Source organism: Salvelinus alpinus, chromosome 20 (assembly GCF_045679555.1).
Source record: "Salvelinus alpinus chromosome 20, SLU_Salpinus.1, whole genome shotgun sequence".
NCBI classification, from domain to species: Eukaryota; Metazoa; Chordata; class Actinopteri; order Salmoniformes; family Salmonidae; genus Salvelinus; species Salvelinus alpinus.
Genome location: NC_092105.1, coordinates 32,912,587 through 32,940,297, shown reverse-complemented (window position 1 = coordinate 32,940,297; position 27,711 = coordinate 32,912,587). Strand labels below are relative to the sequence as shown.

The 27,711-nt window shown below is 42.8% G+C and overlaps 1 protein-coding gene across 2 annotated transcripts in view; it reads left to right on the top strand.

Moving 5' to 3' along the window:
* LOC139546680 (adenylate cyclase type 5-like) overlaps nucleotides 1–27,711 on the top strand; it is a 142,235-nt gene that overhangs the window by 2,362 nt on the left and 112,162 nt on the right. The window lies entirely within an intron of this gene.

Sequence of the window (27,711 nt, the reverse complement as noted above, 5' to 3'; positions counted from 1 at the left end):
TGCTGAGTCAAAGGCGTATTTTATTGTATATAATTCTAATTCTCACAAATTACCTAGCCTAGGATACTACTCATTAGGAAATGAACACCGTAATGTGTCTCTCATTATTGCATTACTCATTTGTACTGTGCTCTATTGTAAATTTCACACATCCAATGCCTTTTCATCGGACAGTGACTGACTGATCAAGATGCCGAGTTTGTCTTGAGATGCTGCTGTTTGTCTTGAGATGCTGTTGATGCTTGATACTATGGAAACGGTCTCGATTGACCATTGCTCAGTTCCCTAGTTGTTATCATGGAGAAGAAGTAAAAGCATCCATTTAACATATTAGAGAGAGGAAAAACACTTCTAAGAAGGAAATCAGAGCTCACTGGGTAAAACGGAAGTTTTAAGAATTTAAGAATTTAGGTAAAATAACTGTTCTAGAAGATGTTCTGGAATTATGGGTCAGAATGGAAGTGCCAGAGATGGACATCCTCTTGAAGTGACAGTGTTGTTGACTGTTTAGGGTTTGTAGACTTGAGAAGAATTGGGTTGGAAACATGGGGTTATTTTGTTATAGATATTTTGTAAAGGAAAAACAACAATTCTAGGCTGTTTGGTTTTATTGTGTTATATGTTAATAACATGTTGAGTCCCCTGGCTCTATTTGATTAGTTTTAAAACCTTTCACCATCAGAGCTGGGCTCTTGATTTGTAGAACTTAATGCATGTCATCTCTCATTCCCCTCTTGGTTATAATTTTGCGTTTTTAGGGTCATAACAGTTTATGATAGAAGCAATCATCACTTGTGTCTTATTTTAAATGTGAATTATATTTATTGTGTCAGAGGGAGGGAAATTGCTCAAATGCTCAACATAACTTGTTGCTCTGCCACTTAAATTACTGAGGATGTTTATAATCCCCAAAAATTGAGGTAAGAAAAAAAATACAAATTTAAAGGAGCTATATGTAAAAAATGTATTTACAGTAATAGTGGACATATAGTGTTTCTCAATTTCCGCAAAACTTTTTATTTTGCATTCTAATGGTGCAGCCTTTTTATTGGTCCACATTTTTGGCATTTAGCAGACGCTCTTATCCATGCAAACATTTTCACATTTGTTCGTACTGGTCCCCCATGGGAATCAATCCCACAATCCTGGCATTGCAAGTGCCATGCTCTACCAACTGAACCACATGGGACCAACTCAACAAAAGACAGACAATCTCTTGTTGTGAAATTGACTGGGGCCAGAAAATCTCTTGTTGTCAAATTGACTGGGGCTAAGCGATTTGTAGATATTTGACACTTGCCATTTGCTGGCCCCAGTCAATTTGACAACAAGAGATTTGCTGGCCCCAGTCAATTTGACAACAAGAGATGGTCAGTCTTTTGTTGACCAATAATGAGGCTGCACCATTAGAATGCATTTTTGTGTGGTCTCAATACATTTAAAAATATATAATATATATATTATCCACTATTACTGTAGATATTTTAAGGACATTTTCTTTATTTTTCTGTATTATTATTATGTATTTCAAAAAAAAAAAAGTACCCTCTTTTTCTCCCCAATTTCGTGGTATCCAATTGGTAGTTACAGTCTTGTCCCATCGCTGCAACTTGTTACATATAGCTCCATTAAATAGTGAGGTCTGTTATAAAGAAGCAGCACATCCCAATAGGCCTACATTTGTCAGTTTATTCAAAGAGTAGAATCAAACTCATGTCTATTACAATGCCAGAACGAGCTTATGTTTGAGAGCCCCTCTCCGAGGCCAAACATGAAATTGTGCTCTGTATGTAGGATGGCACTATTCCCAAATGGCACTATTCCCTATATAGTGCACTACTTTTGAGCAGGGCCATTTGGAATGCACACTGGTAAATGCCTTTGGACCTGCAGTTCTTAATCTCAGTTTATCTTAGTAAAAGGAAAATATTAAAGTAAAAGGATACTAAACTAAAGCCTCTTCTGGAAAGACATACTTAAATACAATATTGTACACACAGTTACAGAAAAAATATAGAAAAAGCATGACTTCACGATGCCCTACCAAACCTCAAATACAATGGCCTGGTGACCCATTGTGCCTGCCGTTGTGCCCTCTTTCACTTGGCTGTGTTCTTTCGCTCTCTCTCTCTCTCTTACTTTGTCATTTTCTGGCTTGTTCTCTCGCTCACTGTGTTTACCAGTCCCTGTACTTCTTATAAACATCTGCCCTAACAATGGGCTCTTCCCAAGAACTTCTGCTTTACAAATCTGGCTAATGGAAACTGTGCATCAGTCCACAATTGAAGTTTAAGGGCTTGTAAATTAATTATTGAGCCATGGAAAAAAAATAATAACTCAAAGCAAAACTCCACACAATACCACCTCTTTCCCATAGGCTAGAATGGATCATTCTAATCCCCTTTATTTTTCTTTTTTGAAACTTTGATTATATTGGTCAGAGAGTGTTTGTGATACAGACATGTGACCCTACATCTAATTGCATTTTCTGTGAAAATAGGCTCTTTTTGAGATGAGTGTGTGGGAACAGGCTGTTGTAATTGTTTCTCTTCCTCACGATCCTGTTGTTTTTAGCATATCAGATCTCCCCCTGTTTATATACTGTAGGTCCCAGCAGTCTCCACTGTTGAGCTGTATGTTTATGGGAGATCCCAAGATGATGCTTGTATCAGGAGTGCTCCCATGAATAGGCATAAAACATCTTGAACATAATGACTGAGGCTCGGCTCGAAATGGTGGCATTGTGTTGTATGTGGGTCTTTCTATAAACTAGGGTACCAGTGAGCATTTCTTGTAGTGGACCACTGTTTGGCGCTGTTGCAAAGTCATTCATAATAATTTGCCTTTTCATGTGAAAACATTAAGATATGAAGGGGGAACAGATACATTAAGTATAATTCATGAGTTTAATCAAATGTTTAAACCATTTCTCATGCTTGCAGTCTTCAAAGATTTGGCAAAAATCGTGTGACGTAAAACACTACCTTTCTTTCCTTACATTTATGATACTGATGTTTGTCTTTACATCATATACTAATAATTTAACAATTGAATTACACATTGATCCTGTAAAGTTCCTGGATATTGCTGTTGACTTATTAATGAACTGATGTAACTGTAAATGGTTAGCTGACTGATATGTCCTAGCTACCTAACTAACCAGTGGTAACTCATTCAATGATGCCATACCGCCAAAGCAACAGTATATATTGCTAGACTAGAGATATTCCCCCAGCTATAGTTAGTCAGTGGTTGCACATCTACTAGCTGGAATGAAGCAAGGATGTGAATAACTCTTTGGTCCTTTAAAAACCTGCTGTATTTAATATATTGTGTGCTATAGCTTGGAAAATAAATACATGTGACTCTGGATGACAACATGTTTGCAACACGAAACTAACGAGTATTGCGGTACTGGTATCGTCCTGGGCCTTCTATGAGGTCGAAATAACACACTGAATTTGTGAAAATTATAATAATGCCCTATTTGTGTAAGAGCTATTTGAAAAAAATGCCTGGAATTTCAATCTGTTCAGGTGGGATGGAACTTTTGGCCCAAATCAGGATGTCACAATGTGACCTGATTATAATAGACTAATGACTGTTCATTTGGGTAAGGGGGTGGGCTCTAGACTATCCTATCAGCTAGTGTATGTAAATATCTTCAAATTTGTTTCCCAATGCCCACACAAGACTGAGCATTTCAAGTACCAAAGGAGGCTCAGGGAAGTAAATGATAAAATATATTTTGGCGTTATTTTCATTAAATAACCAGTGATTTATTAGACATACAGTGATGATTTAACAAATACAATTACAAAGACTGCATGGGGGCTTTAATACCTGTCAAATACTTACTTCCTCTCTCATTGGAAGAATGTCAATTTAATTTCCTTGATTCGTCGTATCCTCTCTCGTCTCCTTCTCAAAACCCATTGGATGAGAAGGTCAGAGGTCCTTCCCCTCTGACCTTATCCAATGGGTTTTGAAAAGGAGGTGAGGAGAGGATGTGAGGAATCAAGGAAATGCAGTTTAGATTCTCCCATTCCTTGCCTCACTCTCAAAGCGCATTTGGGGAGAGGAGTGAAGTTTCCTCCCTTGAGGCTACAATGCACTTTCAAGGAGAAGCAAGGAGTGGAGGAAACAAGGACAGAGGAAGCAATAATTTAATTGCTAGTTTTCAGACAGACTCACACAATGCTTGAAGAGTTTACTGATTATAATGATTTAATTGTTTTTTATTATTGTCAATGATTTTGTTGACAGAACCCAATGTATTATATTATATCAACTATTAAAACATAGAACTGCTGTTGTTTTACTTTTTCGTTCTTTAGGAATGTTTAGCATGGCTATAAATGATAGAGAAGTTGACTAAAGCACAAAAAGACCTGGCAACTAGGCATGCCAAAGAAACATGCAGTGTATCACGTTTCAGGTAAGACCCAGATGCAGACAATGTCGAAGTAACAGCAGTTTATTAATCCAACAGGGGCAGGCAAAAGACAGGTCAAGGGAAGGCAGGAGTCAGTAATCCAGATAGGTGGGGCAAATGTACAGGACGGCAGGCAGAAATGGTCAACACCGGGAAAATAAGAAAACAGGAGCAATCGAGAGACAGGAACTGAGGGAAAACTGCTGGTAGGCTTAACGAAACAAAACGAACTGGCCACAGACAAACAGAGAACACAGGTATAAATACACAGGGGATAATGAGGGAAGATGGGTGACACCTGGAGGGGGGTGGAGACAATCACAAAGACAGGTGAAACAGATCAGGGTGTGACCTGGGCGCATACCTAGTTGACCTGGGTGTCGGCGTTAGAAATCCGCAGTGAGGCCTGGGTCCAGGATGTCCCTGGCGGGGACCCAGCACCTCTCCTCTGGGCAATAACCCTCCCAGTCATCCAGGTACTGGAACCCCCTGCCCCGAGGTCGACAGGTCAGGAGACGCCTCACCTTGTATGGCGGTTGGCCGTTGATGAGACACGGGAGAGGGGTAGGCCTGGAAACAGGAGACAAAGGGCTATGAGACATGGGTTTAACTCGGGACACATGAAAGGTGGGATGTATGCGAAGGGTACGGGGCAACAGAAGACGAACAGCAGAGGGGCTAATCATTTTGGAGATGGGAAACGGGCCGATAAACCGGGGGAAGAGTTTGCGGGATCCACCCGGAGGGGCATATCCCGGGTGGTAGCCTTACCCTCTGCCCGAGACGATACCGGGGAGCCGGAGTCCGATGGCGATCCGCTTGTCATCAATACCTGGAGGTGGTCTTGAGGGCCGACCGGGCTCCATCTGGACACTCCCAGCAGAGATGATGTAACCCAGAAAGGGGATGGTGTAACGATGGAACTTGCACTTCTCTGCCTTAACAGCTGATTCTCCAGAAGGCGTTGAAGAACCCACCGGACGTGGAGCACATGTTCTTGGGGGGGAAGACGAGGGTGTCATCAATGTAGATGAAGATGAACCGGTTCAACATGTCACAGAGAACATCATTTAGCAGAGCCCGGAACACAGCAGGGGCGTTGGTGAGGCCAAAATGCATGATCAGATACTCGTAGTGGCTGCTGGCCATGTTGAAGGCGGTCATCCACTCGTTCCCCTCTCGTATCCGCACCAGGGGGTAGGCGTTCCGTAGATACAGCTTGGAAAATGCAGTGGCCCCCTGGAGCGGTTCGACGGCAGAGGAAATGAGTGGTAGCGGGTAACGGTTCTTAATGTCATTGAGTCGCCGGTAGTTAATGCACGGGCGCAGGGTCATGTCCTTTATCGCGCCGGAGAGGAGAGGGACGGATAAATCCTGCAGCTAGGGAGTCCACAATGTAGGTCTCCATAGCCTTGGTCTCCGGTCCCGACAGAGAGTACAGTTCTCCCCGGGGCAGTGTGGTGCTAGGGAGAAGGTCAATCCCGCAGTCATAGGGTTGGTGCGGCGGAAGCGAAGTGGCCCGGGCCTTGCTGAACACCTCCCTGAGGGTTCTGGTACTTCGCTGGGATGGCGGAGAGGTCTGGGGCACCTTCCAAGCCCCCAGGAAGACAATGGATGTGGCAGAACGGACTCCAGCCCATGATGGCACCAGTAGACTAGTTGATGAGGGGATTGTGTCGCTGGAGCCAGGAGAATCCCAAAACCACTGGAATCTGAGGAGACTTGATGAGCAGAAACGGAATAGTCTCGCTGTGATTCCCTGACACCTGTAGGTTGATGGGAGTGGTATTATGAGTGATCCGGCCTATAGAGCGCCCATCCAGCATTCTAACAGCCATGGGAATGGAGAGGGCATGAGTGGGGATGTTCAGCTCGGAAGCCAGGGAAGAATTCAAAAAGCGCTCATCGGCCCCAGAGTCAATGAGGACCCGGAGAGATTTAGACTGGTTTCCCCACAGCAGAATGGCATGAAAAGGGGTGCGAGCAAGGGAAGCAGAAAAGTTCTCCATATGGCCCACCAGAGTACTCGCGCCTACCGGTGAGCCTGGTCTTTTAAAGGACACAAAATGACCAAGAGTCCCGCAATACAGACAACTCTTCGTGTTGATCCTGTATTGCCGTTCCGCTGGGACAGCCCAACTCTGTCTAGTTGCATACGCTCGGGAAGCGGTGACTCGGCCGTCTTTGGCGACACTCGGGGGAGGTTGGGAAGCCTCGGGTTCTCTCTGCAACGGGACCGTCGGGACTTCCGGGATGACTCGTAGGCGAGGGGGAATCCCTGGATGTGCGAGCAAAATCGAATTTCCTCAAAACCTTCTTCACCTCTCCCACGAACCCCTCCAGACTAATGCATATGGTCGGCTGTTGTTCCCATACAGCAGTAGCCCAGGTGAGAGCCCTCCCGGACATCAGCGTGATGAGGTAGGCTATCTTGGAACGATCCGAGGAGAAGGAGGTTTGAAGCTCGAAGATGAGCTAGAAACGCCCGACAGGTGCTCGGGTCTCCTTTGAAGCGTTCCGGGGGAGGTAAGCGGGGCTCCCGAGAAGGTGGAGTGACCGATGAGATGGCGCTGCTAGCAGCTGAGTTACTGAGGGGCTGTGGGGTTACCACCAGGGTAAGCTGCCTCCCAGACAACCCGCGGAATTGCTCCAGCAAAATGTCCAACGTCCGGTCATGGCGTTCAGCCAACGTTTGGATACCCTCCATAAGGCCATGAAGCAATTCCTCGTGCCTACCGATGGTGGCTCCTTGGGAGGAGATGGCATTACGCAGATGGCCTGAGTCTGCTGGGTCAGTCATGGCCAGTTCGTACTATCACGTTTCAGGTAAGACCCAGATGCAGACAATGTCGAAGTAACAACAATTTATTAATCCAACAGGGGCAGGCAAACAACAGGTCAAGGGCAGGTAGTGGTCAGTAATCCATATAGGTGGGGCAAAGGTACTGGACGGCAGGCAGGCTCAGGGTCAGGGCAGGCAGAAATTGTCAACACCGGGAACAATCGAGAGACAGGAACAGAAGGAAAACCGCTGGTAGGCTTTACGAAACAAGTGAACTGGCAACAGACAAACAGAGAACAGGGGTTTAAATATACAGGGGATAATGGGAAAGATGGGCGACACCTGGAGGGGGGTGGAGACAATCACAAAGACAGGTGAAACAGATCAGGGTGTGACACGGTGTCCATGTTTCTTGTGACATTTTGAATGACATGTAGATGTTTTGTAGTTGCTAGTTGGAGTTATAGTCTCATTGTGCCTATCTAGACTTTATTCCTGTAAATACACATGTGAAGCTGCAAGAAAATCATATTTAAATGTATATCAAACCATTTTGAAATTTTGACCACCTTATTTATAGAAAGACTCATGTGTACTGCACTCCCAATACATGCAGGGAGTTTATAGGTGTTGGGCCAGTAACCGAAAGGTTGCTACATCGAATCCCGGAGCTGACAACTCGAAAATCTGTTGTTCTGCCCCTGAACAAGGCATTTAACCCACTGCTCCTAGGCCGTCATTGTAAATAAGAATTTGTTCTTAAATGACTTGCCTAGTTAAATAAAAAAAATACAGTAACATGCTTCACAGCGCTGTATGGTTTTTGGCTGATGCCGTTCTGAACTTGAGCGCGACAAGAAGTTGCCCCCATCCCTCCTGCTTATTGGACAACATAAGCAAATTGTTTGTTGTCTGAGTGAGGGAAATGCTGTAAATTAAGAGGACTCTATGTATTTAGAAAGATGAGACGTTGATGATTATAATAAATACCACGTAGATGTCCTACAAGCAAGCCAAACACCTATGAGTTCAAATGTGCACTTCACATTTCCATATCATAAAACTCATGTCATAAACAGTGTCAACGTTTATGATCACTATGTGTACAGTTACAAGATGACAAATGACCCTGGGTTGTTCTGAACAGAAGGATCCCATGTTTGTCTACTGTGAAGGAAATTTGCAGCAGCACACGCACCTGAATGCACGCATGACTCCTGTCTACGCGCACCAAAATGATGATCCGTTTCCCTGAATTGCATTGTGAAAGCCTAACACTGTCATATCGTATTTTATAACTTATAACTCAACGGTCATGTTGGCAGTAGAACAAGGTTTCAAATGATGCCCACCTGACCCAGATTGGTATGTATAATGGACCGTTTTTGGATTGCGTAAACAAGAACAGTAATTGTGTGAAGGCGGGGATGCAGGGTTGTGTTCCAAACAAAACAACTACAAGTGTGCTTGCTCTAGTTCCTCAACGGCACAGCTAGGAGAGCTAAAAAAAACTAACAAATTACAGTTGAAGACTCTTCTTTGAGTCAATAAAGTGCATTGAAATGACTTAGGAACTGTGCACCCTTTGGAGTCCTCTCACTCTAACCATTGTCATTTTTTGGTCTTATGTTGCACCTACCCCACATTCACCAGGAATATTCTTATCATGTTACTGAATGTGTCCAGAGTATTTTCAGATCTCGTTATCACAAATGCAGTGAAAGTACAGTAAATGTAAAATGCACATAACATCAACAGCGTACTGTTTGGATTCAGTCTTGTGTCAGGTGAACTGTTGTGTCCTCACCTTTGGTCTAGGACATTTTCCCATAACCTCCAAACTGTTCCCATTCAAATGGCTATGCATATGCTTTTCATATTTATTCTGTAAGAAACATTTACATTTAGCCCTATCCATATAGGCCAATTTCCATCAGTGTAAAGGGTTAAGGTTGTGATAGCAGTGGCCCTTAAAGGAGCAATCGACAGTGAAAACAATAACAAAGCATTTTCCTCGCCACTGTTTTGCTAAAAAGTTAAAGGATGGGGCTGGAGAAATGTAACCACTCTCAAATTCAGAGACAGAGCTATGGATGCAAGGATTGCCTATCACCATCACAAGCCTCAGTCAGTCATCATGTGCACTGTTATAATTCCCACCTCCCCGGCTCTCTCCCACTCATGTGTGCGTGTCTATGTGTGTGTCACCCCTCTGGGTGTGTGGCTCTAATACCGCCCCTGTGCGCGGTACATCAAATTGAGTGAAACGTCAGAGAGACAAATCCATCATTAGGTGTCATGGTTGATCAGTCTCTCCTCCCTCCTGTTTCCTCAGCTGTGATTTGGCATCGGTGATCATTGGTGATTCGGGATTGATCATTCATCATCACTGGCGGTGGTAGTGCACTCACAGAACAATCCGGATTGTCCTCTGAGTCCACTACCACCGCCAGAGAGAAAGCATTTATAAACAGAGGGCAGAATCAGATAATATGGGAAATCTTTTGCTTTAATACTTTGATCCCTTAAATTGTATGGATGCTGCTCAGGTAAAGATGTGTTATGTTCTGTCACGCCCTGGCCTTAGTATTCTTTGTTTTCTTTATTATTTTAGTTAGGTCAGGGTGTGACATGGGGTATGTTTGTGTTTTTGTCTTGTCTTGGGTGGTTGTAGTGTCTAGGGGGATTTGTTAGAGTGTATGGGTTTGTGTTGAGTGAATGTTTCTAGGGAAGTCTATGGTTGAGTGTATGTGTCTAGTTATGTCTATGGTTGCCTGAGTGGTTCTCAATCAGAGACAGATGTTTTTCATTTGTCTCTGATTGGGAGCCATATTTAAGGTGGCCATAGGCATCATGTATTTGTGGGTAATTGTCTATGTTCTATGTTGCATGTGTGCACTAGTTCTTTATTAGCTTCACGTTTGTTGTTTTGTTTCGTTTTCCTTCTTATAATTAAAAGAAGATGTATTTTGCACACGCTGCGCCTTGGTCATCTCTCTCTCCTATAGACGATCGTGACATGTTCATCATTACCAACAAAATACACTGGTGATCATTCATCATTGATCATCGGTGATTATTGGTGATTGGTAATTGATCATTCATCATCACTTGTTAATTCAGCCTGTAGCATCAAGTTAATTGTTATTACAGGGGTTTTAGGTGTAGAATGTTGATCCACGTAATATCACATGCAACAGGATCTATTATGATCTCTTAGCTACCTTTGCCAGTACATTCTATTCCACTACTCTTCAGATTTCTCCATGGCCAAAAACACAAAGCAGAGGCTGCGTCTCTGTCCAAATTTTGTCCTTTGTTTTACACTTTATTGAGCACTTCATTTACCTCCTTTATTGACTTTTCACTGTGAACAACATGGAAATAATTAAGCCTAGTCATTACTGATGGATGCACCATTGATTTGCATCAATACACAGAGGAATTGAGTCCACACCTGCTGGAGAAAAACAATTAATAAACACAAGTAAGAGAGGATAATAATGACTTAAAAGAGGCACAGGTATAATGCTTTGAGACACTGGTAGACATGGAGACCTTTTTCTGATGATCATAGCAGCTGAGCAGCACCTCTCCTTGTACCACCATGCCCATCTCGTATCCTTCCCCCGCCAGTCCCTTCCTGTTGGATCTACCTCACTGCTTTCCTTTCTCACCTCTGTGTCAACAATTCTGTCAATTCATGTCTCTCTATCCTCTCCCACATAATGCTCCTCCTCATCAGCCTCTCTGTTGGTAGTCAGGAGAGGGACTAGTGCTTTAGAAATAGAAGCCCTCCCTATTCGATGAATTCTATGGATATGCTTACTTACTTTCTCGTGTTATTCTTATTTATTATTTTCATTTCTTGTGTGTTTTTGTTTTACCTTGTTATTTTTAGTATTACATTGTTATTGATGACTGGATTGTTGGGTTTAGAGCTTGCAAGAAAGGTATTTCATTGTACTTGTGCACGTGACATTAACACTTGAAACTTCTATAGGGATTATATTTCTATGAGTAGTGCCCTGTCCATGGCCTGTGGCCCAGCCCTTGTCTATGTGGAAATGGCTTAGGTTAGGCTATTTCAAAGTGTGAACGGTATCAGCCCAAACCCCCTTTTTAAACCTGCTGATGTCAATCCGTGTCATATCCTCTATGGCAGGACTGTTGCGTGGGATCATTTCCACGTAAAGTGTGAGATTTATCAAGATTAACGCACAGCCATGACCATGTGTACACACAGTGCCAAGTGGTGGATTAACGGAACTACTTGTCAAGTGTAGCCTAGTGAATGGGGAAAATATATGTTGAAATTGTAAGAGTAATGATTAAATAATTTTAAAAAAATTAAATCATATAATTTGACCACATCAGTGTTCCGATAATAATCCATATAAAGTACAGTAATTTGTTAAATTTACTATAAAAGAGATAATACTATAAAAGAGATAATGGGAAATGGAATGAGGGATGGCTGATCTTGCTCTGTTGGAAGATTTGGTAGAAAGCGTTTTTAGTGACAGGTGGGACTTTTCAGCGGGCGCCTGCTGATCAGCATCTCACAGCCTTCGATATTGATATCTCACAGCCTTCGATATCTCACAGCCTTCGATATCTCATAGCCTTCGATATCTCACAGCCTTCGATATCTCACAGCCTTCGATATCTCACAGCCTTCGATATCTCACAGCCTTCGATATCTCACAGCCTTCGATATCTCACAGCCTTTGATATCTCACAGCCTTCGATATCTCACAGCGCTCGATATTGATATCTCACAGCCTTCGATATCTCACAGCCTTCGATATCTCACAGCCTTCGATATCTCACAGCCTTCGATATCTCATAGCCTTCGATATCTCACAGCGCTCGATATTGATATCTCACAGCCTTCGATATCTCACAGCCTTCGATATCTCACAGCCTTCGATATCTCACAGCCTTCGATATCTCATAGCCTTCGATATTTCATGCACCATCGCACAACAGGACAATTCACGTTGCTTTAGCAATGGCAAATATGCTTCAAATGAGTAGGCAACACTCACCAGACTTTCTCCATATTTGTAATTGGCTGTAATTTAGAGCAGACATTATCGGCTGCTCGGCCATTAAATTCTGAAACTAATGGAAAGTTTCCACATTTATAGCAGCTCTATGAGCCTTTTGTGTGGAGTTCTAGATTACCACTCGGGTGCACCACTTAATTCAACTCTTCTGGCCAGTTGGCTGGTTTGACTACTGTAGATAAAGACACTACTCACTTAGTGCTTACTTAGAAGCAATCTGTATTCAAATGTTTTGAATTACTGCAATACGCTTTTAGGATGCAATACTAGTTAGGCAATGCATGGATGTGTGGTTATAAATCAGCAGTAATAGTTATCATACGTTTGTGCAACATTTTTTGCAAAGCATATTGAAAGTCGTAACGATGTGCACTGAGAGTTGGGAAGCAGATTCAGAGAGTGAGTTTTTTTATAATATAAACACAACATAATACAAAAACAACACACAGACATGACACGGGAACAGAAACAATAACACCTGGGGAAGGAATCAAAGGGAGTGACATATATAGGGAAGGTAATCAGGGAGGTGATGGAGTCCAGGTAAGTCTGATGACGTGCAGGTGCGCGTAACGATGGTGACAGGTGTGCACTATAACGAGCAGCCTGGTGACCTAGAGGCCGTAGAGGGAGCACAAGTGACAAAAGATATTCATTGTGGGTTTTGGGTGTGAATTAACACTGTGTGCTAAACTGGGGTTAGCTTCTGAGTAACACAGACAGATGAAGCCTGGGGCTGGAAACTGGCAAGAGCCACTCTCTTTGTCCCTGATGATCTGGCAGTTAGCATGGAAGATAACAAACGTCTCATCAACTTCCGGTTTCACTGTAGATTTAATTGTTCTCCAATGGGTTTTTTTTCTCTCCTGAAACTCTAATTGATTAGTCAAAATGTCTGTTAAGATGGGATCCCCATAAAGAACCTTGTTTGTTCTCATTTCCAGAGCTCTCATCAAATATAATAAAAATGTGTTTGTCACATGCTTTGTTAACAACAGGTGTAGACTAACAGTGAAATGCTTACTCACGGGACCTTTAACAACAATTCAGAGTTAAAGATAAAACAAAACCAAAATTTGAAATAGTGAATAACGAATAACAATAACGAGTAAAAATAACATGGCAATATACAGAGAGTACCAGTACCGAGTCAATGTGCAGGGGTACAAGGTAATTGAGATAGCACATGATTTTGTGTCACCATAGAGAAAAAGGAAACTTTTGTATTGTCATGTAACCCAAACACCCTAGGCATTGTTGGCTGGAAACAAAACTGGATTTCTCCATGGCGCCACACTGTATTGTACCACAGAGTCATCCACCATATAGAAAACACACTTGTCCCAGCCCAGCCATGACCTCTGTGTAACCTCTTGTGTTTGCGCCTGACATGATTGTCCATCCACACTGTGTTGACATTGAAGCTGCCTCATGGTGCGAAAGTAACAAGTGTTAACTCCTCTCCTATCCACTCTACTCTCCTCACCACTCTCCAGGAAAATAAACTTGTTATCCTATAATATATGCTGCTTGCCAGGCAAAATAACCCTCTTCCCTGGATGATATTCAAATAAAAAAATTGTAATTTTGAGTACAGTCTTCTAACTCTGTCTGATTGCCTCTATACAAAGCTTAAAGAGTAACTTTCATGATTATATATATTTTTTTATCGAAAACCATATGTTTTAGGCTTAGTTATAGTGAAACACATCATTTCTGGTCTTAATTTTTAAAGTTTGTTGCAAAAGTGTTATATTTTGGTATTTTAGTAGTAAGTCTAGCTCATTTCCCCCCTAGCCGGTTCAACTCCACCATTTAAATCGTGACGTAGAGGCACCCACACTATATATACAAAAGTATGTGGACACCCCTTCAATTTAGTGGATTCAGCTATTTCAGCCACATGCGTTGCTGACAGGTGTATAAAATCGAGCACACAGCCATGCAATCTCCATACACAAACATTGGCATGGCAGTAGAATGGCCTTCCTGAAGAGCTCAGTGACATTCAACGTGGCACTGTCATAGCATGCCACTTTTCCAACAAGTCAGTTCTTCACATTTCTGTCCTGCTAGAGCTGCCTCGGTCAACTGTAAGTGCTGTTATTGTGAAGTGGAAACGTCTAGGAGCAACAACGGCTCAGCCGCAAAGTGGTAGACTACACAAGCTCACAGAACGGGACGGGCGAGTGCCGAAGTGCGTAGCGTGCAAAAATTGTCTATCCTCGGTTGCAACACTCACTTACGAGTTTCAAACTGCTTCTGGAAGCAATGTCGGCACAAGAACTGTTTGTTAGGATCATCACGCAATGGGTTTCCATGGCCGAGGAGCCACACAAAAGCCTAAGATCACCATGCGCAATGCCAAGCGTCGGTTGGAGTGGATTAAAGCTTGCAACCATTGGACTCTGGATCTGGGTTTGGCAGATGACAGGAAAATTCTACCAGCCCCAATGCATGTACGAACTGTAAAGTTTGGTAGAGGAGGAATAATGGTCCCCTCAGTTCCAGTGAAGGGAAATCTTAGCGCTACAGCATACAATTACATTCTAGACGATTCTGAGCTTCCAAATTTCTGGCAACAGTTTGGGAAAGGACCTTTCCTGTTTCAGCATGACAATGCCGCTGTGTACAAAGCGAGGTCAATACAGAAATGGTTTGTTGAGATCAATGGGGAAGAACTTGACTGGCCTGCACAGAGCCCTGACCTCAACCCCATTGAACATCTTTGGGATGAATTAGAACGCCGACTGCGAGCTAGGCTTAATTGCCCAACATCAGTGCCCAACCTCACTAATGCTCTTGTGGCTGAATGGAAGCAAGTCCCCGCAGCAATGTTCCAACATCTAGTGGAAAGCCTTCCCAGAAGAGTGGAAGCTGTTATAGCAGCAAAGGGGGGAACAACTCCATATTAATGCCCATGATATTGAAATTAGATGTTCGATGAGCAGGTGTCCACATACCTTTGGTCATGTGGTGTATGTCATCTCAAGGGAGGGGTTTGGTATGAAATAAACTCTTCTAGATGTGCTGGGTTTTACCACCTCAAGCCTTACTATAAAAGCAGGTGACAGTGTGCCTTATTTGGCAATGGTCTTGGTACAGTAAGTGGAGTGTGCCCATAAATCTAGCATGATGCTTCCTTGACTAGAATACAGACATTACACATAATTCAAAAGGCACATTTCCGCACACATTACTGTTTCATGAATCTGGGTTCATGAATTATGTGCTGTTTTTACAAAGAAATAAACATATAGGCTATGAAGTTTATATGTTCATATCCGTAGCTACATCCATTGTAAAAAGAAATAAAGGACAATGGTGGTCATGTCAACTCGTTTTACTTTTTTCTGACCACTTTGACTGATTGGTGGTGCAATCTGCTAAAACAGTTGGCTCATAGTTCAATGTTTGAGAGTTCTAATCCCGTATGGGGTAGATATATTTTTTCATTTACACAATTCCCCCACCCACAACTTCTCACCTGAATGCATTTGTTTTACATTTTTAGGGGTTGGGAAAAGTCAGAAATTTGGTTTGAGTGTTACTCTTTAAGCCTATATCTGGTGCTAGACACAAACACATAAGAAATGGTTCATCGTCGAATAGTTCAAACAACTCAAACTTTATCAATAATTTTTTCTGAACCACTGACCTCGAGCTCAGGATTTCTCAATAGGTCAGGTGTTTGGAGGACCACGGGCAGAGCTTATGTTCACTACAAGCTGAAGCATTAATCCCCCTGCTCAGTGCAAGTGCATTTCTGCTTAGCTGACCGTATGCCTTTCCCTAAGTTTTACACATTACTTACACATTACACATTAGTACCAATGTTACTTTTAACCAATGTGAATACTGTAGCCCTCAATTGAGCCCTGAGTGGAAGCATGGACAAAATATTGTGTTTGAAATTACAAGTTTTTTTATTATTTACAAGTGTTTTCCTAGTATGACTCGGCTATCGCAGGAGTAAACTATGGAGAACCTGACATACTCCATTGAGTTGTTTGGCTCAGTCACCTTCTGCTGATTTGTACGAATCTTAAAAGATGCTATGAAACCACCTCCACAGAAAAACCTTTGCTGGTTAGGAATCGACTTTGGTGCAGAACAAGTGGCTCCCTAACAGATGTTGAATCTGATCCAAGTCAGATTTACCAAATTACCATTTGAGACGGGCGATTGTGGCATCTCATGCATTTTCCTCTTCGAGCAGACCTCGGGAGTGAGGACGCTGCTTGAAACCGACACGTCTTGGTGATTTTATCTGAGCCATCAGATTTAACATCCAGTCAGTGGCCTGACTGTCTTGTGTTCTGTTCCGTCACGGCCGTTGAGACTGAGAGTGCACAATGTAACCCCCCAGCAAAGGCAGAGAGAGTGAGATAGATAGAGAGAGAGAGAGTAGAGAGAGAGAGAGAGAGAGAGAGAGAGAGAGAGAGAGAGAGAGAGACACAGAGTGTGTGAAAGAGACAGACCATTCTCATCTCAAAGTCCTGAAAATATAAAATGTAATGTGGGCTTCTGATACTCATTGCTTTGAATTTGGATAGTTTTCTCTCTCTCTTTATGCTCTGGTGTGATTCATATTAATAGAGTGAGAGGATAAAAGATTATGCAGTGCTGCTGTGTGCTTTCCGTGTCTCTTTCCATAAAGGCTCAGGCTTTGCTAGTGCTCTCAGGCCAATGAGACCATAAAGAGAGTGATTTGAATGTGCTTAGACCAGTATCCCAGTCAACTCCCCACTGGGCAAAAACTGGTTGAATCAACGTTGTTTCCACGTCATTTCAACCCCCAAAAATCGATGTGTTGACGCTGAATCAACGTGGAAAACTGATTAGTTTTGAAGAAATCATCAACATAAGGGATTTCTTTTTTCTTTTAACCTGAATCCAATTACATAGTGAGTTATTTTGTTGATTTCACGTTAGTTGACAGCTCAACCAAATATAGATTAAAAATAGACGTTGAACTGTGGGTCAACCCTTCCTGTCCTAATAAGGCAGGGTTCAAGCCAAGGGAATGTGTTGTATTGCATGGGACAATATGTGTGACCTAGAAGTCAAATAATATGATTGGAAGTCATTGTGTGGAAGTCAAATCATTTTGTGGTTGTGGTGTAGGCGAGTGTCTGATCATGTCCTCTGTGGTATTCAGACGTTTGCACAAAGGTCCATCTGCAGCAAATGCTACCTAGCCTACTTATTTGGGGAATTTTGGTCTCCTATTGTGCGAGTTGTATTCATCTAGACTTCTTTGGGAGATTGCAGTAAAAGGTAAACCCATGGTAAAACAACATATTTTGTTCCGATAGTGATGAACACAAATATTGCAAATATTTTGAACCATTGGATCCCACCTGTCTGATTGTGAGATCTATTTGCTAGTTGTCAAACATTTTAACTGTTTGACAACAGGAGAATCAGTCCAGAATTCTTGAACCAACTGCCATCTGATTACATAAAGAAAATGGTCAGTGATGGCTAACATTTACATTGTTATGTCCATAGAGTGAAATGTGTTGCCATACAGTAGTTTAGAGAACATGCTAATGTTGGCACACTGTTGTGTGACTTTCTTCCTCTGTGTATTGATGCATATTTCCTTTCCTCAGTGTTGGTGCTGCTAAATCAACATATCTTTAAACCATTATTCATCATAGCTGATTGATGCTGAGAGGGAGGGCTGATTGATGCTTAGAGGGAGGACTGGAGCGTGGGGAATTCATAAAGCAAAATAATAATACTATTAGTAATATCCGTTGGAAGATTAGCTGGGGACTACTTCTACCACCAATATAGTATTCACATGAGGGTCTCCGGGCTAGCCAAGCACATGGCTGTCAATTATCTCTCAGTGGCGAGGAATGACTCAACGACTGCTAGCTAAGCTGCTAATTATCCTCCATAGTTAACCCTGTTCTGTTTTGCAATGTTATTGCTAGCTGTTGACAGCTCTGGTGTCTCATATTGGCTTTAGCGTACCTCCCAAATGGCACCCTATTCCTTATATGGTACACTTACCAGGGCCCTGGTCGAAAGTAGTGCACTATATAGGCAATAGGGTGGCATTTGGGACACAGACATAGTCTCCCACCCATAGGAGAAGCACATAGATTGTTCCATAGGGTTTCTCTGGAGGCTTTCTTGTTAATAAGCCTCCATTAATGAATCAGTGGTTTAATGGGAGCTGCGTCCTCTGTCTTCCTAGCTTTGACATTTATCTGATTTGACTGTAATTCACAGCCAAGCAGAGCAGAGAAGATATTTCCTCTTGATGACATGCTGTGGAGGTGACCTCTGGTTGGGGTATTTAAGGCCAACCAGAGCCTGGATGGCCTGCCTCAGTGAAATGACAGTCGTCGGGGCAAGAAGAGAGCAGAGAGGACAGTGCCCGTGAACCCACTGTAAAGTATTTTTGTGACAAAGTTTGTGTGTGATCAAGGTGGGTTACCAAATCAGATGCTGTTGAGTTATTTTATCTCAAGTTAAAATCTTGATTATTGTTGAAGTGATGTAAGCTAGGCCTATTAAGGTTGAATGCTGCTTGGTCTCACATACTCCTTATTATCCTCGGTCCATGTTCCTCTCCTAGGAGGGACTGCAGCAGTTTTTACCATTTGATGATCTGAGGGGTAGTAACAAGACGTCTTGTCTGGTATGTACCAAATGTCACCCCATTCCCTATACACTGCACTGCTTTTGACCAGGGCCCATAGAGCTCTGGTCAGAAGTAGTGCACTATGTAGGGAATAGGGTGACATTTGGGACATACCAGACAAGACGTCTTGTTACTACCTCTGTCTTTTACACTGACCCTTTGGGACATTTTGGGGTAAAGCCTGAGTGATCGGTCATTTACATTACATCTTAGTCATTTAGCAGACGCTGTTATCGAGAGCGACTTACATCAGTCACTCTGCCAGTCTGTCTTTATCTGAGCATTATTCTTTCCACCCAGATGGCGTAACAACGTGAGAAATGCACCATGGTGCGGAACTGATTTCTGACAAGCTCTCTTTCTCACCTCGGTGACTTGTAGTAAATTGACGGATGGTCAGCAGAAGACAGTGTGATCGTATTGTTGAAAGGGAATTCTCCTTGTTTGGTGTTGACCAGGGTGTAGTACTGCCGGAGCGTGGAGGAGCTGCACTCCCTCACTTTTTTCAATTTGAGAATACACAGAGCTGGTAAAACGATTTATGGAAAATAAATTCTGATAAATTCTAAATAAATTCTATTTAGTTACCACTAAAATGCCATGAAAAACAATAGAATGACAAACCAAATAAATCTGTATAGTAGCCTAGAGGTAGGTAAATGGTGGTTTCTTCCCTGTCTTCTCTCTGGCGGTGGTGAGAGTGATGAAGAACTTTAGGCTATGTGTGTGCACTGCCGAGGCATTTCGGAGGCTTGACCACTTTGGCCAATCAGAACGTTGAAAAAAAATCAACATTCACTGTGTGTCTGACTTGATGTTCATAAAACTCCATGGACCCCCTCTTGCGCAGTGGAACCCAGAACGATATGTAACCACTTGGTTATGGCGACAACGTTCTGCTGAGGACCCAAACCACCGCAAAGCCCAAGGAGCATGAGCCTCTGGAAGTTGCTGTAGCCCTGCGTTGGATATTTAGCCTACATTGGCTATTGTTTGAGACACAGGGCCCGTTCTACGTAGCTTGGTATGTCAGGGTGGACATTTGGAAATGTAAATTGGGCCGAGTTGGAGGTAATAATGTATTTAGGTTATAGTTTATTGAGATGCATACACAACACCAAAAGCTTGATTTCATGGCTGTTTTGAAAATAATTTCCTGCAATTCTACCCAGTAATGATTTATGTTCACTCAGTAGCGGTGCGTGGGTGAAATCACCAGGGAAGCCAAGCCGGGGAAAAAAAGGCATATTACAACCTATGTGTTGAGATAATTGCCTTGTTTGCTCTATAACCGGTTAGTTCATATGCCTTGACACCGTGATATATAAGCCTAAGGCAGAAACAATAAGACACAGTGCCAGAATAAATTCAACCACAACTTATTTTCATCACAAAATCTGTCCGGTGGAGTCCACAAAGCATATTGCATGTAACAAACAGTTACATGACCTACAGCATGGTCAAGCAAGGTAAGGTTTCCAATATTTTCGGACTACAAAACAACAACCGCAAGTCGCACAGAAAACAGGAGTTGCCTGCACTATTCCAGCACCATTTCAACTTCAACATTTCAACACCATCATATCCCCTCTGCTTAGTTCAATACAGTGACAACTAAAAGATTCCAAAAACTATTTATTCCAATCAACGTAAGCTAAATATCATGTGGCTGTCCATATGACTGATTTCTTTGTGTGTGTGTGTGTGTGTGTGTGTGTGTGTGTGTGTGTGTGTGTGTGTGTGTGTGTGTGTGTGTGTGTGTGTGTGTGTGTGTGTGTGTGTGTGTGTGTGTGTGTGTGTGTGTGTGTGTGTGTGTGTGTGTGTGTGCGTAAGTAGAAAAAACATTGACATACCCTACTTGTAGAGAAATGCAAATGCTGCCATCCTCTATTTCATGTTGCCGGAACGGTCTATGACTCTGTCATACATTACACACTTTTAGTTTTTGTTGTCCTACACTACCTGGCTAAAATGCTTGCTCGCTAGCATAATTTTCAAGAGCAACGATTAGCCTGCTAGTTAACATTAGCCTACTACATCTAGCTACATATTGAACTTGAATTCTCTCAGGCCAGAGGCACCGTGTATGAATGTAAGGTTAGATCAGAATCGTGGTTAAAATCATTGCCCCGTACGAAGAATTAAGTAAAACCACAAGTCCAAATCCCTATCTCCATCCATGGCTAATTTAGGAAATGGCCAATTTTAAAGTTTTTTTCTATCAATGACATTTGGCTTTTGACTTGATGGGATTGGTGTGAAGCCAGATCCAAGTTGGCTTCCCTTGACACTTTTTTTTGGTGCGCCAGGATCATTCACAGTGTAGCTCGCTCAGTTAAGCTCACAACTGTGATTAGTTATTGTATTGTTTATCAGGGGAGGCCAAATGCTCGCTGGCTTCCATTGCATTCAATGCTACGGCAGCAACAATATCAGACAGCATCAATAGATGGGCTACACATACAGAGACAGAGGGGCTCTGATTTTCTTTCTCCAGTGAGATACATTCAGCCTCTTGCGATATTGAAGTAAGATTATGAAACACAGAGAGACGAAAGGTAAATTATTTTATGTTTTTTAATTTTTTTATTGGTCCATTTTTTGGGGAAGCCTGGCTTCCCTTGGCATCCATGAATACACACCACTGGTCAATTGTTTTGATAGCATGTTTAATCTATGCAAATAAATTCTATGAATTGATAGTTCACCTCTCTGTTTTATTTTATTCTGTAATAGGGTATATTATAACCATGTGTTTAAGCTAAGTAAGAATTTGTTCTTAACTGACTTGCCTAGTTAAATAAAGATTAAATAAAAAAACATTAAAAAAAAATAAAGCTCTCCTCGTAAACAGCACAATGATATTAAGCTATATGTATTTGTATTTACAGTAGGCTATAGCCTAAAAATAGCTATACCATGTAGCTATAGACCTGCTGCAAATGATTGTTGTTTGTTCCCAAACTTGCTGAATGGCAGAGCTATCCTTCAGCCACACAAGTTGGTTCAACTTCATTAACATCATTGTATGATCCCTGCTCTGTCCTTTCAGCACGACAAAGGGCACTCCAATCGCTTAAAACGACATCTCATCAAGATCTGTTGCTTACATCTAATAGTCATACTCATCACTTATTATTATTATTATTATTACAAATAGAAGATTAGATCAAAGCTGAATCAATTAAATATAATAGCATAGCATAATAGGCCTACAACGTTACTGTTACACCAAAAACACCTAATGTCTAATGAGATTTGAGGATGGTTAGCTGAAGCTGAATAGTCAAAAAAGTATTTTGCTGCACCAAAACTCAACAGAGAGCACAAATAGGCATGATATACAGTATGCTTTGATTGAGAAAAAAAATACAAGAAAGACTAACAGTTTGTTATCTGCTATAATTCACTCACAAAACAGTAATTCCAGAATATCTAAATGCATATTCCCATGGAACTGATTGAGATCAATCAAATAATTGTCATTGAGATGCAGTTTGGACACTTCACCGGTAAAACGTGAAGAATTATCATTTACGATTGACAGTGATGATGGCCTATTTTGAAGTTAGGTAGCCTATATCTAACTTGGTGTTTGAGTTTATTAAAAATGGAAAATTTCCTTGAGACAATGTGTGTGGGCATAAACAGACGTTGCAATTGGAGGATGCATTTTATGCATATTCTATGATGATAGGCTATTCAATTGGCTACATCTGTCAAACTATGATTGAGTAAATTATGCCGTCCTAAAAAATAGCACTACACCACTGGTGTTCACGCAAGCCTGTCTGGTTCCTCGCTGATCTAGTTGGGTCTGGATGGCTCTCTGGTTCTCTCTTCTTTGCCTGGTGTGAGTACCAAAAGTAACAAGCCCATTACAGAAAGGCGGGTGTGCCCTGGCCGCTCGTAAACACATCTGTTCTGTTCTCTGGGGTCTGGTGTTTGGCTCGCTGTACACTGCTCCAGTCCACACAATACCAGACGCCGAGTCTCTCAGCCAGCCATGACTAGGAGAGGAGCACACTACATGGCCTTGATATCAACTGTTCTCATAGCCTGGTCCCAGATCTGTTTGTGCTGTCTTTGTTGTTAGGTGTTAGAATGAGAATAGGATTTGGTAAGACAGCACGAACAGGTCTGGGACCAGGCTACTGTTCCAAACTTCCCACAGGCCTCCAGTTTAGTCTTAGCGACTCACTACTAACTACAATGGCTCTTGTGGCTCAACCTCAGAGTAGCCTCTTGCATGGACGGATCTCCTGGCAACAGTGTGGTTCCAGATTTTGATTTCTCTAACATTTGGGGAATATGTGTGTCTCTAAAGAGGCAACATAATGCAGCTGTGATTTAAAAATATGTTTTACTATAAAAGTAACATGACAGTCGCTGAGAGGCTGCTGGATGGAACATTGTTTTTGTGGGCCTCCTATTTACAGACCTGGATTCAAACAGTATTTTGTTTTCTTTACAATAAAGAAAAGGTTTTTGCTGTGCTTGACAGAGTTTGCCCTGCAAAATCGAACCAATGAAATAGTCCTAAAAGTGCAAACCCCGCCCATCCTACATTCGAGACAAGCTCAATCAACACCTCAAAGTATTTGAAAAAACAAAAAATGTAGTATGCTATTTGAACCCAGGCCAGCTATTTATGGGGGGGACAAGATCAGATTTTTTATTTTTTTTGCCTGTATACTCACACGGCCGATGTTTTCCTGTTTGGATCTCACTCCCTGTCCCTGACTCCATAATAATGAGCTAACTAAGGGAAAAGCACACAGGACTCAGGGTCTAGGAGGACAACAAAGCTCGCTGGTCTCAAATGGAACCCTATTCACTATATATTGCACTACTTTTATAGGGTTTGGTCAAAAGTAGTGCACTTTATAGTGAATCGGGTACCATTTCACACGCAGCCTGTCTCTACTGTATTCTATAAGGCTAGCAGCTGGGACTGGCATCTGATCTCATGGCTTAAATCCTCATGAATACAGGAGCGCTTGTTTGTGCCTGGCCCTGCTTGGATAAAGCAAGCCAGGTCTATGATATCTAGCGAAACGATAGGCTGGTGTACCGTCTGCCTGCATGTTTGTTTTCTGTTCTGCTCCCTCTGTGAGCCCATATGCTTAGTAATGTAAGCAGATCCTTTGATTGGACAAGGGACCATGATTGCATCCCAAATGGCACCCTATTCCCTATGTAGTGTACTGCTTTTGACCAGGGCCCATAGGGGAAATGGTGCAATTTGGGATGCTGACCTAGCATGGTTATTGGTCCAGGTGATGATAGCAGGGGCTCAGGTAGAAGCACAGGTACAGATATCTTTAGCCACAGTACTGATTCATGAAACCGTACTACCTAGATGAAGTTGCATATAGTTGAGCTTGTTTCAGTAGGCCTACATCTCTAGGAGATGAAAATGTGATTATTTTCTTAGAAATACAATTTCTAAGAAAATACCTGGCAGTTCACAGTAAAAGGAAGAGGCTGAGGCAACACTGAGTTCATCTCCTCATATGATTCATGGCTATGAACTCACAGATGTCTCCTCAGAATATATTGAAGCACAAACTTCTAACTTCTAATTTTAAAAATTAATCTCTCCAGAAATAAGTCTCTCACTGTTGCCGCCTGCTACCGACCCCCCTCAGCTCCCAGCTGTGCCCTGGACACCATCTGTGAATTGATCGCTCCCCATCTAGCTTCAGAGTTTGTTCTGTTAGGTGACCTAAACTGGGATATGCTTAACACCCCGGCAGTCCTACAATCCAAGCTTGATGCCCTCAATCTCACACAAATCATCAAGGAACCCACCAGGTACAACCCTAAATCCGTAAACATGGGCACCCTAATAGACATTATCCTGACCAACCTGCCCTCCAAATACACCTCTGCTGTCTTCAATCAAGATCTCAGCGATCACTGCCTCATTGCCTGTATCCGCCACGGGTCCGCGGTCAAACGACCACCCCTCATCACTGTCAAACGCTCCCTAAAACACTTCTGCGAGCAGGCCTTTCTAATCGACCTGGCCCGGGTACCCTGGAAGGATATTGACCTCATCCCGTCAGTTGAGGATGCCTGGTCATTCTTTAAATGTTACTTCCTCACCATATTAGACAAGCACGCTCCGTTCAAAAAATGCAGAACCAAGAACAGATATAGCCCTTGGTTCACTCCAGACCTGACTGCCCTCGACCAGCACAAAAACATCCTGTGGCGAACTGCAATAGCATCGAAGAGCCCCCGCGATATGCAACTGTTCAGGGAAGTCAGGAACCAATACACGCAGTCAGTCAGGAAAGCAAAGGCCAGCTTTTTCAAGCAGAAATTTGCATCCTGTAGCTCTAACTCCAAAAAGTTCTGGGATACTGTAAAGTCCATGGAGAACAAGAGCACCTCCTCCCAGCTGCCCACTGCACTGAGGCTAGGTAACACGGTCACCACCGATAAATCCGTGATAATCGAAGACTTCAACAAGCATTTCTCAATGGCTGGCCATGCCTTCCTCCTGGCGACTCCAACCTTGGCCAACAGCCCCGCCCCCCCCGCTGCTACTCGCCCAAGCCTCCCCAGCTTCTCCTTTACCCAAATCCAGATAGCAGATGTTCTGAAAGAGCTGGAAAACCTGGACCCATACAAATCAGCTGGGCTTGACAATCTGGACCCCCTATTTCTGAAACTGTCCGCCGCCATTGTCGCACCCCCTATCACCAGCCTGTTCAACCTCTCCTTCGTATCATCTGAGATCCCCAAGGATTGGAAAGCTGCCGCGGTCATCCCCCTCTTCAAAGGGGGAGACACCCTGGACCCAAACTGTTACAGACCTATATCCATCCTGCCCTGCCTATCTAAGGTCTTCGAAAGCCAAGTCAACAAACAGATCACTGACCATCTCGAATCCCACCGTACCTTCTCCGCTGTGCAATCCGGTTTCCGAGCCGGTCATGGGTGCACCTCAGCCACGCTCAAGGTACTAAACGATATCATAACCGCCATCGATAAAAGACATTACTGTGCAGCCGTCTTCATCGACCTGGCCAAGGCTTTCGACTCTGTCAATCACCATATTCTTATCGCCTCGGTTTTTCTAATGACTGCCTTGCCTGGTTCACCAACTACTTTGCAGACAGAGTTCAGTGTGTCAAATCGGAGGGCATGTTGTCCGGTCCTCTGGCAGTCTCTATGGGGGTACCACAGGGTTCAATTCTCGGGCCGACTCTTTTCTCTGTATACATCAATGATGTTGCTCTTGCTGCGGGCGATTCCCTGATCCACCTCTACGCAGACGACACCATTCTATATACTTCCGGCCCTTCCTTGGACACTGTGCTATCTAACCTCCAAACGAGCTTCAATGCCATACAACACTCCTTCCGTGGCCTCCAACTGCTCTTAAACGCTAGTAAAACCAAATGCATGCTTTTCAACCGTTCGCTGCCTGCACCCGCACGCCCGACTAGCATCACCACCCTGGACGGTTCCGACCTAGAATATGTGGACATCTATAAGTACCTAGGTGTCTGGCTAGACTGCAAACTCTCCTTCCAGACTCATATCAAACATCTCCAATCCAAAATCAAAGCAAGAATCGGCTTTCTATTCCGCAACAAAGCCTCCTTCACTCACGCCGCCAAACTTACCCTAGTAAAACTGACTATCCTACCGATCCTCGACTTCGGCGATGTCATCTACAAAATAGCTTCCAATACTCTACTCAGCAAACTGGATGCAGTTTATCACAGTGCCATTCGTTTTGTTACTAAAGCACCTTATACGACCCACCACTGCGACCTGTATGCCCTAGTCGGCTGGCCCTCGCTACATGTTCGTCGTCAGACCCACTGGCTCCAGGTCATCTACAAGGCTATGCTAGGTAAAGTGCCGCCTTATCTCAGTTCACTGGTCACGATGGCTACACCCACCCGCAACACGCGCTCCAGCAGGTGTATCTCACTGATCATCCCTAAAGCCAAAACCTCATTTGGACGCCTTTCCTTCCAGTTCTCTGCTGCCTGCGACTGGAACGAATTGCAAAAATCTCTGAAGTTGGAGACTTTTATCTCCCTCAACAACTTTAAAAATCTGCTATCCGAGCAGCTAACCGATCGCTGCAGCTGTACATAGTCCATCTGTAAACTACCCACCCAATTTACCTACCTCACCCCCCATACTGCTTTTATTTATTTACTTTTCTGCTCTTTTGCACACCAGTATCTCTTCTTGCACATGATCATCTGATGATTTATCACTCCAGTGTTAATCTGCTAAATAGTAATTATTCGATGTATTGCCTACCTCATGCCTTTTGCACACATTGTATATAGATTCTCTTTTTTTTCTACCATGTTATTGACTTGTTTATTGTTTACTCCATGTGTAACTCTGTGTTGTCTGTTCACACTGCTATGCTTTATCTTGGCCAGGTCGCAGTTGCAAATGAGAACTTGTTCTCAACTAGCCTACCTGGTTAAATAAAGGTGAAATAAAAAAAATAAAAAAAAACATTTCCACTTAGAAATGTCTGACTTCTCCCTTACAAAAAAATGGAAACCCCTAGAAAATGTCCATTAATTATAATCCACAGAATAATCTACATTTCCTGTTGCTGCAGGATTATTTTAACCTCGTACGAACCATCCTGATCTCGCAAGACAATATTCTGTTTTGCTACAGGCTAGGATTATTTTACTGTTGTAACAAACTGGCTCAAATTAAGATTCTACATCTGTACACTAGTGCTATGGCATAGTTTACA